The sequence below is a fragment of the Mobula birostris genome, chromosome 9 (assembly GCF_030028105.1).
Source record: "Mobula birostris isolate sMobBir1 chromosome 9, sMobBir1.hap1, whole genome shotgun sequence".
In the NCBI taxonomy this organism is placed as follows: Eukaryota; Metazoa; Chordata; class Chondrichthyes; order Myliobatiformes; family Myliobatidae; genus Mobula; species Mobula birostris.
In genome coordinates, this window is record NC_092378.1 from 63,241,275 (window position 1) to 63,260,159 (window position 18,885).

At 44.5% G+C, this 18,885-nt stretch overlaps 1 protein-coding gene across 1 annotated transcript in view; it reads right to left on the reverse strand.

Annotated features, from left to right (window-relative positions):
- glt8d2 (glycosyltransferase 8 domain containing 2) overlaps positions 1–10,922 on the reverse strand; it is a 43,028-nt gene extending 32,106 nt beyond the window's left edge. Inside the window, exon 1 of the mRNA XM_072269444.1 lies at positions 10,775–10,922. The gene's annotated coding sequence lies outside the window, so the exon portion shown is untranslated. The remainder of the gene's footprint in view (positions 1–10,774) is intronic.
- Between the last annotated feature and the right edge of the window lie 7,963 nt (positions 10,923–18,885).

Here is an 18,885-nt window from a genome sequence, read left to right on the forward strand (position 1 = left end):
AGCTCAAGGTCCTGAGGTTCCATTGCTTTATAGGTGATAGAGTGGGAGGGATTAAAGGGGGAGGGGTGGCATTACTAGTTAAGGAAAATGGCATGGCTGTGCTCAGACAGGTCAGACTGGAGAGCTTGTTTAGTGAGGCTTTATGGGCAGAAATGAGGAATAAGAAAGGTATGACCACAGTAAGGGGCTTATATTATAGACCACCCAATAGTCTGTGGGATTCATAGGAGCAAATTTGTAGAGAGATGACAGACTGTTGCAAGAAATCAATTTAAGATTGCCCCCCCCCATCTCTTTCAACTCCATGCATAGATTACCACTGTGATCTTCCAGAAGACCAATTTTGTCCCATGCTATCCTTTTGCTCTTAACATAACTGTAGAAGCTATTGGGATCCTCCTTCACCTTGTCTGCTAGAGCTACTGTATTGCATTTAGCCCTCTTAATTTCCTTCTTAAGTGTTCTCTTGCATTCCTTATACTCCTCAAGATTTAAATTTTCCACACATTGACTGGGACTCCCATACTATAAAAGGGCAGAATGGGAAAGAGTTTGTCAAATGTGTTTAGGAAAGCTTTCTTTAATCAGTACATAGAAGTCAGAACTAGAGAGAGTGTGATACTAGATCTACTATTAGGGAATGAGACAGGGCAAGTGACAGAAATTTGTGTAGGAGAATACTTTGTACCTGGTAACCATAATGCCATTAGTTTCAAGGTAATTATGGAAAAGGATAGGCCTGGTCCTCAAGTTGAGATTCTGTTGGAGAAAGGCCAATTTTGATAATATCATAAAGAATCTGGCAAGTGTGGATTGGGACAGGCTGTCTTCTGGCAAAGGTGTACTTGGTAAATAGGAGGCCTTCAAAAGTGAAATTTTGAGAACACAAGGATAACAAGTTTAGGGAACATTGGTTTTCAAGAGATATTGAGGCCCTGGTTGAAAAAAAGAGGATGTGCGTAGCAGGTATAGGCAGGTAGGAACAAATGAGGTACTTGAAGAGTATAAGGGATGCAAGAGAACACTTAAGAAGGAAATCAAGAGGGCTAAAAGCAATACAGTAGCTCTAGCAGACAAGGTGAAGGAGAATCCCAATGGCTTCTACAGATATGTTAAGAGCAAAAGGATATCAAGAGACAAAATTGGTCCTCTGGAAGATCAGAATGTTAATCTATGCGTGGAGCTGAAAGAGATGGGGGAGATCTTAAATGGATTTTTGCAAGTGTAGTTACTCAGGAGATAGACATAGAGTCTACAGAAGTGAGGCAAAGTAGCAGTGAAGTCATAGACCCTGTACAGATTACAGAGAATGAGCTGTTTGCTATCTTGAGGCAATTAGTATGGATATATCTCCAAGGGCCTGACAAGGTGCTCACTCGGACCCTGTGAGAGGCTACTGAAGAAATAGCAGAGCCCTAACAGAGATATTTAAAACATCCTTAATCACAGGTGAGGTGCCCGAGGATTGGAGGACAGTTAATGTTGGTCCATTGTTTAAGAAAGGCTCTAAGAATAAACTAGGAAATTATAGACTGGTGAGCCTGACATCAGCAGTGGGAAAATTATTGCAAGGTATTCTAAGGTATCATACCAGTGCCCAAACAGAACAGGGTGAGCTGCCTTAATAACCATCATGCAGTAGCACTCACATCGATGGTGATGAAGTGCTTTGAAAGATTGGTTATGACTAGAATCAACTCCTGCCTAAGCAAGGACCTGGACCCGCTGCAATTTGCCTATTGCCATAATAGGTCTACAGTGGTTGTGACTCATTGGCTCTTCACATGGCCTTGCATCATCTAGACAATATTGATGCTTATATCAGGCTGCTGTTTATTGACTACAGCTCATTAGTTAACACAATCACTCCTACAGTTCTGTTCAAATACCTGGGCCTCCGTATCTCTCTCTGCAACTGGATCCTTGACTTCCTCACCGGGAGGACACAGTCTGTGCAGATCAGAAATAACATCTCCAATTCACTGATAATCAACACTGCTGTACCTCGAGGATGCATGCTTAGCCCGCTGCTCTATTGTCTCTACACCCATGACTGTGTGGCTAGACACAGCTCAAATGCCATCCATAAATTTGGTGATGATACAACTATTGTTGGTAGAATTCCAAATAGTGACAAGATGGTGTACAGGAGTGACATAGATCAGCTAGTTGAGTGGTGTCACAGCGACAACATTGCACTCAACGTCAGTAAGACCAAATAATCGATTGTGGACTTCAGGAAGGGGAAGCCAAGGGAACTCACACCAGTCCTCATCAAAGGATCCGAAGTGGAAAGAGTGAGCAATTTCAAGTTCCTGGGTGTCAATATCTCTGAGGATCTATCCTGGGCCAATATATCGATGCAGTTACAAAGAAAGCAAAACAGTTACTACACTTCCTTAGGAGTTTGAGGAGATTTGTGTGTCTCCAAAGACAATCGCAAATTTCTACAGATGTACCATGGAGAGCATTCTAACTAGTTGCATCACCATGTGGTATGGGGTGGTGGCGGGGGGCAGTGACCATTGCACAGGATCAAAATAAGCTGCAGCAATTGTAAAATCAGTCCGTTCCATCACGGGCACTGGCTTCCCCAGCATCCGGGACAACTTCAAGGAGCGATGCCTCAAAAAGGTGACATCCATCATTAGGGATCCCACTCCCCCCCCCCCCCCATCACCCATCACTCTTCTCATTACTACCATCAGGGAGGAGACAGAAACCCACTTAACAATTCAGGAATAGCTTCTTCCCCTCTCCCATTAGATCAACAAATTTAATGGCCTTTGCCAGTGATATGAAATCTGATTCTGGTTTTGAAGGGACCGAATATACAAGTTTTTGGATAGACATGGACTGATGAGGAATAGTCAACATAGCTTTGTGCATGGTAGGTCATGACTAACCAATCTTACAGAGTTTTGCAAGGAAGTTATCAGAAAAGTTGCTGAAGACAAGGCAGTTGATATTGTCAACGTGGACTTGAGCAAGGCATTTGACAAGGTCCTGCATGGGAATGCGGTTAAGATGGTTCAGTCACTTGGCATTTAAAATGAGGTAGTAAATTGGATTAGGCTTCGTGGGAGAAGCCAGAGAGTGGTAATAGATGGTTGTCTGGCTGACTGGAGGCCTGTGACTACTGGTGTGCCACAGGGATTGGTTCTGGGTCCATTGTTGTTTGTCACTTATTTCAACGACCTGGATCAGCAAATTTGCAGATGATACCAAGATTGGGGGTGTAGTGGACAGCGAGGAAAACTATCAAAGCTTGCAATGGGATCAGGACCAGCTGAAAAATGCAAGGTGGAATTTAAGTGTGAGCTGTTGCACTTTGGGAGGACCAACCAGGGCAGGTCTTAAATGGTGGGCAGTAGGGCACTGAGAAGTGTGGTAAAAAAAACAGGGATCTGGAAATACAGATCCATTATTCCTTGAAAGTCGCATCACAGTTAGATAGGGTTGTAAAGAAAGCTTTGGGCACATTGGCCTTCATAAATCAAAGTATTGAGTACAGGAGAAGAAATGTTATGTTGAAATTGTACAAGACCTCGGTAAGGCCTAATTTGGAGTATTATGTGCAGTTTTGGTCATCTACCTGCATGAAGGATGTAATAAGATTGAAAGAGTGCAGAGAAAATTTTCAAGGATGTTTCCAGGAGTTGAGGACCTGAGTTATAAGGAAAGATTGAATTGATTAGAACTTTATTCCCCAGAATGTAGAAGATTGGGATGACATTTTATAGAGATGTACAAAATTATGATTATAGATAGGGTAAATGCATGTGGGCTTTCTTCACTGAGGTTGTTTGAGACTACAACCAGAGGTCATGGGTTAAGGGTGAAAGGTGAAATGTTTAAGAGCAACATGAGGGAAACTTCTTTACTTAAAGGGTGGTGAGAGTGTGGAACCCAACCCAATCTCAACCCAAGCAAGGCTGCAGGACCGAATGGTGTCAGTACCAGGGTGCTCAAAGCCTGTGCCCCTCAGCTATGTGGAGTACTTCGCCATGATTTCAACATGAGCCTGAGGCTCCGGAGGGTTCCTGTACTATGGAAGACGTCCTGCCTCGTCCCTGTGCCGAAGACGCCACGCCCCAGTGGCCTCAATGACTACAGACCGGTGGCATTGACCTCCCACATCATGAAGACCCTGGAAAGACTTGTTCTGGAGCTGCTCCGGCCTATGGTCAGGCCACACTTAGATCCCCTCCAGTTCACCTACCAGCCCTGACTGGGAGTTGAGGATGCCATCGTCTACCTGCTGAACCGTGCCTACGCCCACCTGGACAAGCCAGCGAGCACTGTGAGGGTCATGTTTTTTGACTTCTCCAGTGCGTCCAACACCATCCGCCCTGCTCTGCTGGGGGAGAAGATGACAGCGATGCAGGTGGATGCTTCCCTGGTATCATGGATTCTTGATTACCTGACTGGCAGACCACAGTACGTGTGCTTGCAACACTGTGTGTCCGACAGAGTGATCAGCAGCACTGGGGCTCCACAGGGGACTGTCTTGTCTCCCTTTCTCTTCGCCATTTACACCTTGGACTTCAACTACTGCACAGAGTCTTGTCATCTTCAGAAGTTTTCAGATGACTCTGCCATAGTTGGATGCATCAGCAAGGGAGATGAGGTTGAGTACAGGTCTACGGTAGGAAACTTTATCATATGGTGTGAGCAGAATTATCTGCAGCTTAATGTGAAAAAGACTAAGGAGCTGGTGGTAGACCTGAGGAGAGCTAAGGTACCGGTGACCCCTGTTTCCACCCAGGGGGTCAGTGTAGACATGGTGGAGGATTACAAATACCTGGGGATATGAATTGACAATAAACTGGACTGGTCTAAGAACACTGAGGCTGTTTACAAGAAGGGTCAGAGCCATCTCTATTTCCTGAGGAGACTGTGGTCCTTTAACATCTGCCAGACAATGCTGAGGATGTTCTACAAGTCTGTGGTGGCCAGTGCTATCATGTTTGCTGTTGTGTGCTGGGGCAGCAGGCTGAGGGTAGCAGACACCAACAGAATCAACAAACTCATTCGTAAGGCCAGTGATGTTGTGGGGATGGAACTGGACTCTCACGGTGGTGTCTGAAAAGAGGATGCTGCCTAAGTTGCATGCCATCTTGGTCAATGTCTCCCATCCACTACATAATGTACTGGGTGGGCACAGGAGTACATTCAGCCAGAGACTCATTCCTCCGAGATGCAGCACAGAGCGTCATAGGAAGTCATTCCTGCCTGTGGCCATCAAACTTTACAACTCCTCCCTTGGAGGGTCAGACACCCTGAGCCGATAGGCTGGTCCTGGACTTATTTCATAATTTACTGGCATAATTTACATATTACTATTTAACTATTTATGGTTCTATTACTATGTATTATTTATGGTGCAACTGTAATGAAAACCAATTTCTCCCGGGATCAATAAAGTATGACTATGACTATAGGAACAAGCAGCTGGTGCAAGTAGTGGATGCAGAGTCAATTTCAATTTTTAAGAGAAATTTGGATAGGTACATGGATAGGACAGGTATTGAGGGCTATGTTCTGGATACAGGTCAATGGGACTAGACTGATTAATGGTTCAGCATGGACTAGATGGGATGAAGGGCTTGTTTCTGTTCTGTAGTGTTCTATGTCTCTAAATGAGAGATAATTTGGCATGTCATCTAAAACTTTGACAAACTTCTATAGATGCAGAGTGGAAAGTATCCTGACTGGTTGCATAGGGGTCTGGTATGGGAAATACCAATGCTCAAGAATGGAAAAGTCTAGAAAACATGCTAGATACAGCTCAGTCCATCACAGGAAAAACCCTCTCAACCATTGAGCACATTTACAAGGAGCACTGCCACAAGAAAGGAGCATCCATCAACAAGCCAGGCCATACACTCTTCTCGCTGCTGCCGTTGGGATGGAGGTACAGAAGTCTTGGGTCCTACACCACCAGGCTCAGGAACACCTATTACCCCTCAGCCATCAGGCTTCTGAGCCGGCATGGATAACTTCACTCACCTCAACTCTGAACTGACTCCACAATCTATGGAATCACCATCGAGGACTCTACAACTCAGGTTCTCAGTATTATTTATTTACTTACTTCATATGGTCTTACGGTCTATTATGATTATTATTATTTGTTTTCTTTTTACATTTGCACAGTTTCTCTTCTTTTGCATATTGAAACTCTTTGTGTATAGTTTTCACTGATTATATTGCATTTATTTGTACTTCTGTGAATGCCTGCAAGAGAATTAATCTGAGGGTAGTACATAGTGACAGATACACTGATAATAAATTTACTTTGAGCTTTAATTCAATTTTCTCTGATTTGATCACTGGCCTTTTATTCTCCATAACCAGAAAAACTTCTCTACAGAAGTTCAGAAGAGCTAAAGATAAAGAAATAATGAGATGCACTGAAATCATACTTTATGCATTCCTTTCAGGACAGTCCAAAGCACTTCACATTCAGTTACATACTGTCTGGAGTGCAGCCTTTGTGCTGATGTAGGAAACACAACTGGCAACAATTGCACAGAAAATTTTCACAAATATCCGTGTAAGAAGTAGCTGGATAGATAAAGGTAGCTTTATTTGTCACATGCACATTGAAACAGAGTGAAATGCGCTCTTTGCATCATTATCCAACACAGTCCTGTTCTGAGCTACCTGCAAGTGTCGCCGTGCTTCTGGCACCAACGTAGCGCACCCACAACTTACTAACCCTTACTAACCAGCATGTCTTTGAAACATGGGAGGAAACTGGAGCACTGAGAGGAGCCCCATGCAGTCACAGGGAAACTCACTACAGACAGCAGTGGGAATTTAACCCCTATCACTGGCACTGTAAAGCATTACACTAACCGCTCTCCCCGCCCTCAATGATAGATAGATAAATCTGATATTGAATGAAGGACAAATATTATCTTCTGCACACTGTGGATTACAGCTCCACTCCTACTGTGCCATGGAATTTTTAACATCCACTTTGATGGGGGAGACTGGGCCTTGGTTTATTATCTCATCTGAGTACTTGCTGAATCAGCAGCAATTCATCTTCAATGTGCAACTTGAGATGTGTTTTGCCTTGGCGTCCCACTGCAGGGAATTCAGAATCAGCTCATGTAAGAGGACCAAGACTGGGTAGCAAGTGTTGATTAATCTGACCTGCCAGAAAAGGAAGAACAAGGAATTTGTGGCACACCACTCCAGGATTACTGTTTCCCAATGTTGGTTCCATTTTTTTAGGAAAGGTGTCAAAGCTTTTCTAAAAGAGATTTCATACACTAATTCGAGAAGGTCTTTAGCTGTGTGGATACATGTGTAAATTATGCATAAATTATGTTAATTTGTTTGTTAACGTGTTTGTCCTCATCTTGTAATATGCTGTGCTGCTGTTGCAAAAAGCTGATTTTCATGGCATTTTTTACCCTACGTATGTATGTTCATGGCAACAATTGTCATGGTCCGGTCCTTGAAGTCCGCGTTCTGGTTCACGGTCAGGTCCATGGTTCCTCGTTCCAGGGTTTCTGGTTTTCCCCAGTTTCTGTTGTGAGCATATGTTTCTCGTTTTGGGGCTGAGAAATAAATACCTCTGCAAATTAGAGATTCCCTGCTGGACTGTTCTGTTCCCCTCCTTGTCTTTACCCCCCCTTACCTGACTTTCTGCCTGGATACCTCACCTGACTCTGCCTGCTCACCTAGCCTGGATACCCCACCTGTATCACTGAAGTCTTACTGCCGGAGCAAGACCGGAGCCTGGTTAGGTCAAGATAAGGAACTGTCTTTCGTTGTGTGGAATTGTTTCTCTGTGTCCACGCCTTTGCTAGGTAGGTCTGGCCGTTTGCCGCTACCTAGTGTTGAAATCTGTCTCTGTGTCCACGCCTTCACTAGGTGGGTCCGGCCGGTTGCCGCCACCTTGTGTTGGGATCCATCTCTTCATGTTCAGTGTTCTGTGTATGAGTCCCGGCCCCACGTCCTGTTCCCAAGGAGGGGTCCCGGCTCTGTGTTATGTGTGTGAGTCCCGGTCCTACATCCTGTTCCCGAGGGGTCCTGGCTCTGTGTTCCATGCTCCTGTCTCTTCTAGTCCAAGGCTCTGTGCTCCTGAAGGCCCTCGTCCAGTCTGTGCCCAACCCAGTCCTATCCGAGTCCTGTCCATGTGCCTTTACCTGTCCTTGTGTCTCACCCTGCCCAGGAGTTCCTCACCCAAGCCATGTCCAGTCCTGTAGCCTCGTCTTGTCCTCACCTAGTTCTGGAGTCCGAGCCTGAGTCAAGTCCCAGGTTCTGGGTCCTTCCCCAGTCTCTGGCTCAGAGTCCATACCCAAGCCTCTGCATTTCAAGACCAAGACCTCAGCCTGCAGGCCTCAAGACCAAGACCCTAGCCTCCAAGCCTCAAGACCCCAAGCCTGCCTCCAAGCCCCAAGCCTCAAGACCAAGACCCCAGGCCTGCCTCCAAGTTCAAGCCTCAAGACCAGGACCCCAGCCTCCAGTCCCACAGTCATGTCATGTCCTTGCCTGGTTCTAGCACCTGAGCCTGAGGCAAGACCCAGGTTTTGGATCCTTGTCCAGTCTCTGGCTTGGGGTCCAAGTCCTAATCTGCATTCTTGTCCCTGCTCCTTGTCTGTATCCTGTCATGTCCCTACTCTAGTCAAGTCCTGTTCCTTGTACTTCAGTGTCTGTGACTTGCATTTGGGTCCGTTCCCAAAGTCCCCCATTGTGACAACAATAAACTTGAATTAGAGTTGGGTTTGCTCTCCATAGAACAGAGGAAGTTATTCAAAGTTCAAAGTAAATTTATTATCAAAAGTACATATATGTATGTCACCATATACAACCAAGAGATTCGATTTCTTGTGGGCACACTCAGTAAGTCCAAGAACCATAATAGAATCAAAGACCAACCACACCCAACAGGGTGGATGACTAACCAATGTGCAAAAAAAAACAAAAGAAAAAATAATAAATAAATAAGCAATAAATATCGAGAATATGAGATGAAAGGTCCTTGAAAGTGAGTCCTTAGCTATGATAGAGATCATTCTAGACAGAGTGGATGTGGAGAGGGAGTCCACATAGTGGGGGAGTCTCGGACCAGAGGGCACAGCCTCAGAATAAAGGAATGTCCATTTAGAACAGAGACGAGGAGGAATTTCTTTAGTCAGAGGGTGGTGAATCTGTGGAATTCATTGCCACAATGGAGGCCAAGCCTCTGGAAGAACTCAGTGGGTCAGACAGTATCTGTAGTGAGAAATGAACTGCCAGTGTTTTGGATTGAGAGGCTTTATCTGGACTGAAAGAAGGGAGAGCCAGTGTAAAGAGATGAAGGGTTGAGGCACGAGTTGGTAAATGAAAGATGGATCCAAGATGAGGAGGAGTGATGGGCAGGGGTAGAGTCTGATAGAAACTATTCCCATTGGAGGGTTAGAGGGAATGGAAGTGAATGCCAGGTGGACCCCTTCCACGCTTAACTATCCTGAAGATCGGCTTTATTTGTCACATGTACATCGAAATATACAGTGAAATTCATGGTTTTCATCAGTAACCAACGTCCGAGGGTGCGCTGCACCAGCTGCAAACGTCACTGGGCTTCCAGAACCAACGCAAAATGCCCACAATTTACAAATCCTTACGAACCCCTGCGCCTTTGGAATGTGGGAGGAAACCGAAGCACCAGGAGGAGACCCACGCGGTCACAGGGAGAATGTACAAACTCCCTACAGATAGCGGCGGGAATCGAACCTGAGTCCATGGCACTGTAAAGCCTTGCGCTAGCCACTGCGTTGCCGTAACACCTGCAATTTATTAATCAGGTGCAACCTGAGTCACAAAGAGAAAAAGCTGAGAAACTGGTCCTTTGGTTGGCTGAGTCTACATACACCATCAACCACCCAGTTCCACTCAGGCTCCAATAATTTCATCCGGTATTCTCCGAATTCTCCGATCACCTCTTCCCACCACCATTCTCCCCGCCTCCCCCCACCATCAACATCTTCTGTTATGACATCAAAGTACCTTTAATAAAACAAAATTGTTTAGACTTCCCATTATACTCCAGATATCGCACCGGGTATAAACAAGATTTATCGCCCCTTCAGAAGTATAGACTAGGGAGGACGAAACTCCCTATTCTATTTATGCTTCGGACTTCGCGATAAGTGTGACGACGAATTGACCTCAAGACCTCGGTATCTAGGGACACAGAAAACCACAGAGAAGGCTTCACAGATCAGGCTAGCGACTGAGTATCGCCCCTGTGAATCAGGCCCCAAACACAGCGTGAGCAACCAGAGGAAAGCATCTTGAAGTCCCACCTCGTCACAGGGACGAGATGATCACCTTTGAAAACACGGCAGGGTTTGGAGTGGTTTACGGCGGGGACAACTCATGGCTCAACGCACACAAACTACATCTGCAGCCTTTTGTTTCATGTGCGTTAACTTTTGTCTCACTATGCACACATCGAGTTTCTAACCGTGAAAGAAGCGCGCATCCCTGCTGTCTGGTATTGGGTAAATTATTTTGGCTGCTTGTACTTCTGCTTGGGAGTAGATGGCCATTTCTATTGACCCGACAATGCTAATCTACTGTCTAGCTCGGCCGATGTAGGTTCTGTTCCCTCCCAAGGATTTATAGGAGTAAATGTCGTGGCTAGTTCGAACGAGAAAGCTCGGCTTCACAAGCGAAGGTTTCAATGTCTCTCCGGCGAGGGAAAGACTATTGGTCCGGTTGGAACCACACGAAAACCCTCCGCGGATTTATAAACGGATTCTCTTACCAAGTCACTGTAGGACTACGATCGAATACCTCGGTGGCAAGCTTTCCAAACAGTCTTTCTGAAGTGGTTCGCTTTAGGTGAACGAGACAAGTAGAAAGAATAAACTCCTTTTTTAGGTCAGATTTGCTGATTCGCTTTCGCCTCCTTTCCACGCAGACAGAGAGGCAGATCCCTTCTAAATTAAGACCAGATGTCTGGAAAATTACCCAAGCAGATTCTGTTGTTCCAAATTCACTTTTCTTTCCCTCCCTCCCTTCACAAAATCAAAATTCCATCTGCGGATTCGGTCTAATGGCCAACAGCGAGTTAATGGGATCTTGGCAAATGAACCCAGTTATCTCAACAAGTACCAACTTTTAGATTCCTCCTCACCATAGAATACCAAATATTTAAAGAGATTTGTGGTCACATATATTAGATTCTGCTTTCAAAAGTTTCCGCTGGTTGATAACTTCTGGAATGCATAGTTACTGGACCATTTGCAGGGCTCTTTGAAAAATGACCTGAATATATATTAGGATCAACTTTATTGTCATAGGCATATCCACCCAGGGTATAAATGCCTCAAAAAAATAATGTTTGCAGTGGCACATAGAACATTACTGAAACATAAATTTACATAAACTACATACATTGAGAAAGAGAAAAAAAATCTTTGAAACCATTATCCTCTCATTTTATCCAGTTCTGACTAAAGATCATGGACTCGAAAAGGTTTTTTTAATAATAAATTTTATTCATCATAAAAATATTTCCAAGAATAAACATTTTCATTCTTTACATTCAAAGTCAGTGCTTTTGGTACTGTTCCTTTACATTCCTACTCATCAATAACACTGACGCCACCCTCGTGACCCCCTGGGATGATACACTACTACAGTAAATGAGGGGCTTTCTTTTATTCCAACCCGGCCCCTCCCTCTGCGGTACAAAAAGAACCCTACACTGCGGTCCCTCCTCTCTGAGCCTTTGCAGTGGCTGCACTAGGCTCCAGTGTGTCCCTCAGCATGTACTCCTGCAGTCTGGAATGTGTACTTGTCTTGAAAAGTTGATTCCTTCTCCACACAAGCTAAATGTTGCAGTATTTTCTGCTTAGTTCATAGAACTTCCCAAAAGCACCTTGTTGCCACCCTGCACAGTAGTGGTGTGATTCTGACTAGGTATCCTACTTGACCCAAAACAGGAGTGTGTGGGCCATGGCAGTCAAAGCTCAATCTGGGCATGGCACCTGATGACGATGATGATCCTGCTTTTAGAGTTATTGAGTAATATTGCACAAATACAGGCCCTTCAGCCAAACCAGTTCATGCCATCCATGGGGTCCACCCAATTGGTCCCACTTTCCTCCCAATATTCCTCCAAGCTCCACCCTTTCATGTACCTCTCCAAGTGCTTCTTAAAGGATACTATTGTACCTGCCTCAACCACTTCCTCTGCAACTCAATTCATATATTCTCCACTCTCTGCACAAAAAGGTTGCCCGTCAAGTTCTTTTTAAACTTTTCTCAACTCACTCTAAGCTTATGCTACCTACTTATATACTGCCCAAGACTGTTACCATCCACCTTTTCCATGCCCAACTCCACCACGGACAGTCCCAAGCCTGACTTTGAAAGGAGGAGGGTTGGGCATCAACAGGTCAGATGACCTATTATTTCTTAACTCTACCACAGACGGTCCCAAGCCCGGCTGTAAAAGGAGGAAAGTTGGGCATGTGGCTGGCAATCCCATCATGTAAAAGCCCAGTGCTACAGAAACACCAACAGTAGCTCCAAAGACCTCATCTCTGGGAGAGGAAGGAAAAGATAGGGTACACCTGGGATAAGCTGAAAGATTGGCCCAGGACAGAGGACTCTGGCAAGCTGCCATCTGCGACCTGTGCCCCAATGATGAGCTTAAGCTAAGCTTATTTATGCCTCATAATTTTACATGGTTCTATGGCATTGAATAGATTGCTCCTCATTCTCCTATTGTCATAAGGTGGGCATTGATAGTGGACCCAAATGCAAGACACAGACACCAAAGTACTAGGAACAGGACTAGATGCAACAAGAAAGCAAGGGAAGTGGGGAAGAAAAGACACTGGACAAGACACAGGCCCTGGACGAGACTAGGATACAGGGCCTGGGCTAGGACTAGACTAGGAAAACGGGACCTGGACAAGGAACTAGGAACTTGGAACCTGGAACCTGGACGAAGACTCTGAGCCAGAGACTGGACAGTGACCCAGAACGTGGGTTTTGACTCGGGCTCCGGATCCAGGCGAGGACAAGACGTGGCAAGGCAACAGGACTGGACGAGGGAACTCCAGCCCAGGACAAGGAATCTCCAGCACTGGGGTGGGCAAGGTACTTCTGGGCTGGGCGAGGCACAAGGACAGGATGAGGCATATGGACAGGACAAGAATACAAGGCAGAGCCTTGGTCAAGGGAGAGGCAGGGGCACAGAACACAGAGCCAGGACCCCTCCTTGGGAACAGGACATAGGGCCTGGACTCATACACAGAATGCTGAACACAACAAGACAGTTCCCAACACTAGGTAGCAGCAAACAGCCAGACCTACCTAGCAAAGGCTTGGACACAGAGACAGTTCCAGACAACAAAAGACAATCCCTATCTAGACACAGCAAGGCTCCAGTCTTGCTCCAGGAGTAGAACTTGACAGCAAGAATAGGCAAGGTTGCAGGGCAAGGCTTCAGGCAGACAGGGGGTTTTGACAGGAACAATCCAGCAGTCAAGCCCTGGTCTCCGGAGGTATTTATGTGTCTGCCCAAACGAGAATCATGTGCCTCAATTAGAGCACCCAACAGAACAATGGAAAACTGGAAAACTTGGAATACAGATCGACGGACTGGACTGTGAACCGGAATGCGGACTTCACGGACCAGACCATGACACCTATAGTAAAAGGAATAAAGACCTAGTCTGACCCCTTCCCATTGTCCTGACAACATCCCTGTTAAAGGTGATTTAGGTGTTGTTTGAGGGACAAGTGTAGAGAAGGATCATTGAGAATGGAATTGGGAAGTCCATGCATTAGAAGGGAACAGTAGCCCTGTATTAGTGACAAAAGATGCACACCATCTCACAAACTACACATCCAACCTTTCAGTAAGACACTTCCTGTCTCACTTGTGGAAAAGACTGCATGTCCCACATTGGTTTTATTAACCATACCAGGAACCACAGAACTAGAATGGAAGCAAATCATCCATAATCCTGAGAGACTGTCTAAAAAGAAATGTAGGCCAATGTATCAGGATAGCTCTTCTCATTTATGAAATTGTACCATATCCAACTGGGAGAGACATTGGGGCTTTGGTTTAAGACTTATCTGAAAGATGATACTCCAAATGCACAGCCCTCTTTAGTACAACACCTCTTCAGTACCACACGGGATTGTCAGCTTAAGTTTTATAAAGTCACATTGTGGACTTCAACACACAAAATCTTGTCTCAGAGATTAGTGTAACCCACTGGATTTATGGCCTACACATCATAACCAGCACCATAGCCTCCAACCTGATGGCATAAACATTGATTTCTCTAACTTCCGGTTAATTCTCCCTTCCCTGTCTTCTCTCTTTTTACATTCCCCATTCTGGTTTCCTTCTTCCCCTTGTCTGTCCATCACCTCTCTCTGATAACCCACCTCTCTCCCTTTCTCCCATGCTCCACACTCCTCTATCAGATTCCATCTTCTTCAGCCCTTTACCTCTTCTGCCTATCACCCCATAACAAAAATTATTTTAAAATTTGTTCCGTGCTCTTTTCTGATTCATCAAGGTGCATTTAACCACAAGAAATCACTTAATTAGACTTACCTAAAACATGCAATACAGAAAGGAAAACAAGTGGGTAATGAAACAGCAGTACAGAAAAGAAACATACTTATCATCCACTAAATGAGTTAAATCTGCAGAGTGCCAACAACCTTTCATGCAGCCCTTCCTCTTTCTCTTTTTCTCCCTTGCTCAAAGGAGTTGTCCCTTTCTATACCCTTCAAACCCCCTTACACTAGTACTTCCTCATGAAATTTCTATGCATTTGGTACCTAGATCTGCACAATGACCTCGACCTCCCCAAACACATTTATTACCATTATCCTCTATTATGGCTGTAGACCTGTACTCCCTTAACTTTCTCAAAACATTGCTGTGAACTGGTTCCCTGGTACTTTCTCAAAACGATCCTAATCCAAGCTAATATCATTTTGTCTTAAAGACTTACATACTATTTTGTATTGACTGTACCAAGGAAGAATTACATTTAACTATTTCCTTACAAACTCCCAGCTTCTTACTTTCTATCACTTCTCCAACCCACCAACCTACCCACCTTCTCCCTCACATGGTCTCACCTATCACCTTCCTGTCATGGTCCGGTCCATGAAGTCTGAATTCTGGTTCACGGTCCGGTCCATCGATTCCTTATTCCAGGTTTTCCTGTTTTTCCTTGTTCCATTGGGTGCCTTAATTGAGGCACCTGATTCTCATTTTGAGCTGGCACATAAATACCTCTCAAACCAAGGATGGCTGGGTTGGACTGTTCTCTTCCCTCTCCAGCTTTTGTTTGTAGCCCTGTCAAGTTCAACTGCTGGAGTGAGACTGGAGCCTTGCCATGCTAAGAGAAGGAACTATCTATTGTTGAGTTTGGAACTATCTCTTTGTGTCCCTTTGTTTAGTGTTTGTGTCAAAGAAGAGTCCTAGCCCTAGGTCCTGTTCCCAAGGAGGGGTCCTGACTCTGTATAAAGCCCTGGCCCTAAGTCCTGTTTTCAAGGAAGGATCCTGGCTCTGTGTTCCTGTGTTCCAAGTTCCAGGTACTGTGTTCCAGTCCTGTCCAAGGCAAGGTTTTGTGTTCTTGTCCAGTCCAGGAGTCCCTTGGCAGTTTACCTTAGCAGTCATCCTGGGCCCTAGAAAGGGTCCCAGCCCTGGAGCCTTGTCCTTGTCCAAGGTGCAATGTTCCAGCCCTGTCCAAATCTGAGCTTTGTGTCCTTATCTAGTTCTGGTGCTGGAGATTCCTTGTCCTGTGCTGGGGTACCTTGCCCTGTCCTTACCAAGATCCTAGTCCTGAGTCCTAACCTAGACCTGGGTTCTGGTTCTGAGTCAAGACCCAGGTTCCAAGTTCCAACCAAGACCCAGGTTCTGGGTCCTTGTCCAGGCTCTGGTTCTAGAGTTCTGTGTTCCTAGTCCAGGCTCCTTGTTCCTAGTTCCCTGTCTGGGTCCCATGTTTCTAGTCCAAGTCCTAGCCCAGGCCCTGAATCCTAGTCTTGTCAATGTCCAGTGTTGTTTCTTCCTTACTCACCTTGCTATCTCTATAAACCTAGTCCTGTTCCTAGTACTTCTGTGTCTTGCATTTGGGTCCACCTCCATCAACACCCCCCCCCCCCCCACCGTAACACTTCCCACTTGTACTCCTTCCTATCCCCCACCTTTTTATTCTGACTTCTGCTCCTTTGCTTTCCAGTCCTGATGAAGGGTCTCGGCCCAAAGTCTGAACTGTTTATTCTCTTCCATTTATTCTTCTCCAGCATTCTGTGTTACCATAGTGTCCTGGCTTGTTTCTTCTGGAATTGCAAGGTGAATTCTTGGAAGAACATGAAGAGTCAGAAATCCAATCTACCACAGACCACGTTCAGATCACAAGCATGAAACGAAGCTTCCAGCTACCCAGTTTAAGCCTCCATTTCAACACACTCTGGCCTTGATTCCGTTATCAGTGAAAAACTATCGCCACAGATTCTGCTTGACTTGTTATCCAGCATTTCGATTTTATATCAGATCTCCAGCATTTGCAGTTTTTGATTTACCACCTGGGTCAAACTTGGTCTTAGAAGACTTGCTGGAGGTGAGAGTAGGAAAAGACTGATGACTATATTCACCAGCCTACCTTACACGTTTGCTGAAGCTGTAGGTATACCCTGTATGGCAGGTGTGACACCGAACTGGTTGGTGACACGGGACAGCTCCCTGCATTTCTTTGGAGTATTGCTACGGGGTTTTTGGTAAGAGCAGAGAGCGCCTCAGTTCATAGGCTGGATGGAGATGCAGACTTCTGCTGTTAGATATCTTCTACCTTAGTAGATCTGGAAAATTACAAATTTTTTGGCTGTTTTTTAAATGGCTTTTCAACAATCCCTTTAACTGAATCTGGCAAAACGTGTAGTCCATCTGTTTGTAGTTGAAAATTACAGTCAGGTTTAATAACAGGTATAGGGGTCAATCTCTATACCTAAGCAGTCACCTATCTGTTGGTCGCAAGATGGCTGCTCACAAATTCACAGGCCTGGTGGGCCATGGATGCTATTGTTAATGCCACAAATCTTCCTCCAAATCCTCCACAAACTCCTAAGAATTACCTACCAATTATTTAGGCAGAAAACACAAGAAGTTGATAGTAGTCAAATGACCTCAGAGTGTGTGTGTGTGTGTGTGTGTGTGTGTGTGTGTGTATATATATATATATATATATATATATATATATATATATATATATATATATATATATATATCTATCAATCAATCACTATTTTGGTATTGGTTTATAGTTGCCACATGCACTGAGATACAGTGAAAAGCTTGTCCTGCAAACCCTTCATACAGATCAGATCATTACACTGTGCATCGAGCTAGAATAAGGTAAAACAAAAACTATGCAGAATAAAGTGCAAATCTACCAAAAATGTGGTGCAGGTAAATGATGAAGTGTGTGATCATAACAAAATAGATTGTGAGACCGAGAGTCCATCTTATCATACAAGAAGTCTGTTCAAGTGTCTGATAACAGTGGGATAAAAGCTGTCCTTGGGCTTGGTAGTACGTGTTTTCAGCTTTTGTATCTTTTATCTGATGGGAGAGGGGAGAAGAGAATGTCTGGGGTGGGTGGGATTTTTGATTGTGTTAGCTGCTTTACTGAGACAGTGAAAAGTATAGACAGAGTCCTAAAGAGGAGGCTGTTTTATGAGAGTTAAAAATCTGCATCCAAAGCAGATTATATTCTACTTTTGACATTGTTCCCCTTTAAGGTCATAATCTTATTCTTGCTTAGTATATACAGTACAAAGTGAGGTCACAAGTAACCACCTCATATTCAATACTCAAGTTACCCTTCTTTATAAATGTGTTTGGTAGTGTCATTTAGAAGATGTGGAAATTCAGTATGAAATATCAGTCTTTGTTACTGTTTTCTTCTCAGAGTGTGTTTAGATAATTAAGATTATACAAGAATGGAAGAAAGATTTGCATTTGTATAGTATATTGCACATCTCTTTTAGAAACATCCCTAGTTGCAGTATAGCAAACGAAGTCCTCTGAAGTGTGGTCACTACTGTAATTAAGGAAATAAGACAGTCTATTTGCAGAATGCAAGCTCCTGTGAAAAGTAGAGATTTAATGATCAAACAATCTGTTCTAGTGTTGATTTTTGGGAAAATGTTGGTCAAAAAAAACTAGGAATGACTTCAAGCTTTACTAGGTAGCATCAAGGCAGCTGCATGCAGGCTTCTGCTTAACATCCTGTCTGAAAGATGACACTTCCAAAAGCATACCACTCCCTCAGTGCCTCCCCGGAATGTGCTCAAACACAAGATTTCATTCCGAAAAACTTTTTGTGTGGAGGCAAAAGATCTGCTGTCTGCACTTGAACAACAATGTAGAAACACAATGAGGAAGAAACTAATGCTCTGAAATACATTTTATAACATTAGCCTTCAGGTATATTTTTTTCAGTGAGCTGGATGTTAGTTCAAATGTTCTTCTAAGAGATTGGATGAGTCAAAGTGGGCTAAGCCTCCTTTGTTGCAGTGTCACCTTATGTTTTTGAAGATGGACTTTTGACCCTTTAGAATAATAAACGTAGAACATCGAACACGGTAGTGTAGTGGTTAGTGCAATACCATTTCAGCTCGGTGTACAGTTCAATCCTGGTGTCCTCTGTAAGGAGTCTGTACATCCTCCCCATGGAATGCATGGGTTTTCTCTGGGTGCTCTGCTCTAAAGACGTACCAGTTAGTAGGTTAATGGGCCATTGTAAATTGTCCTGTGATTAGGTTGGGGTAAAACAGGGGTTGTCAGGGTTTTTGGGTGGTGCACCTTGCTGTATCTCTGAATAA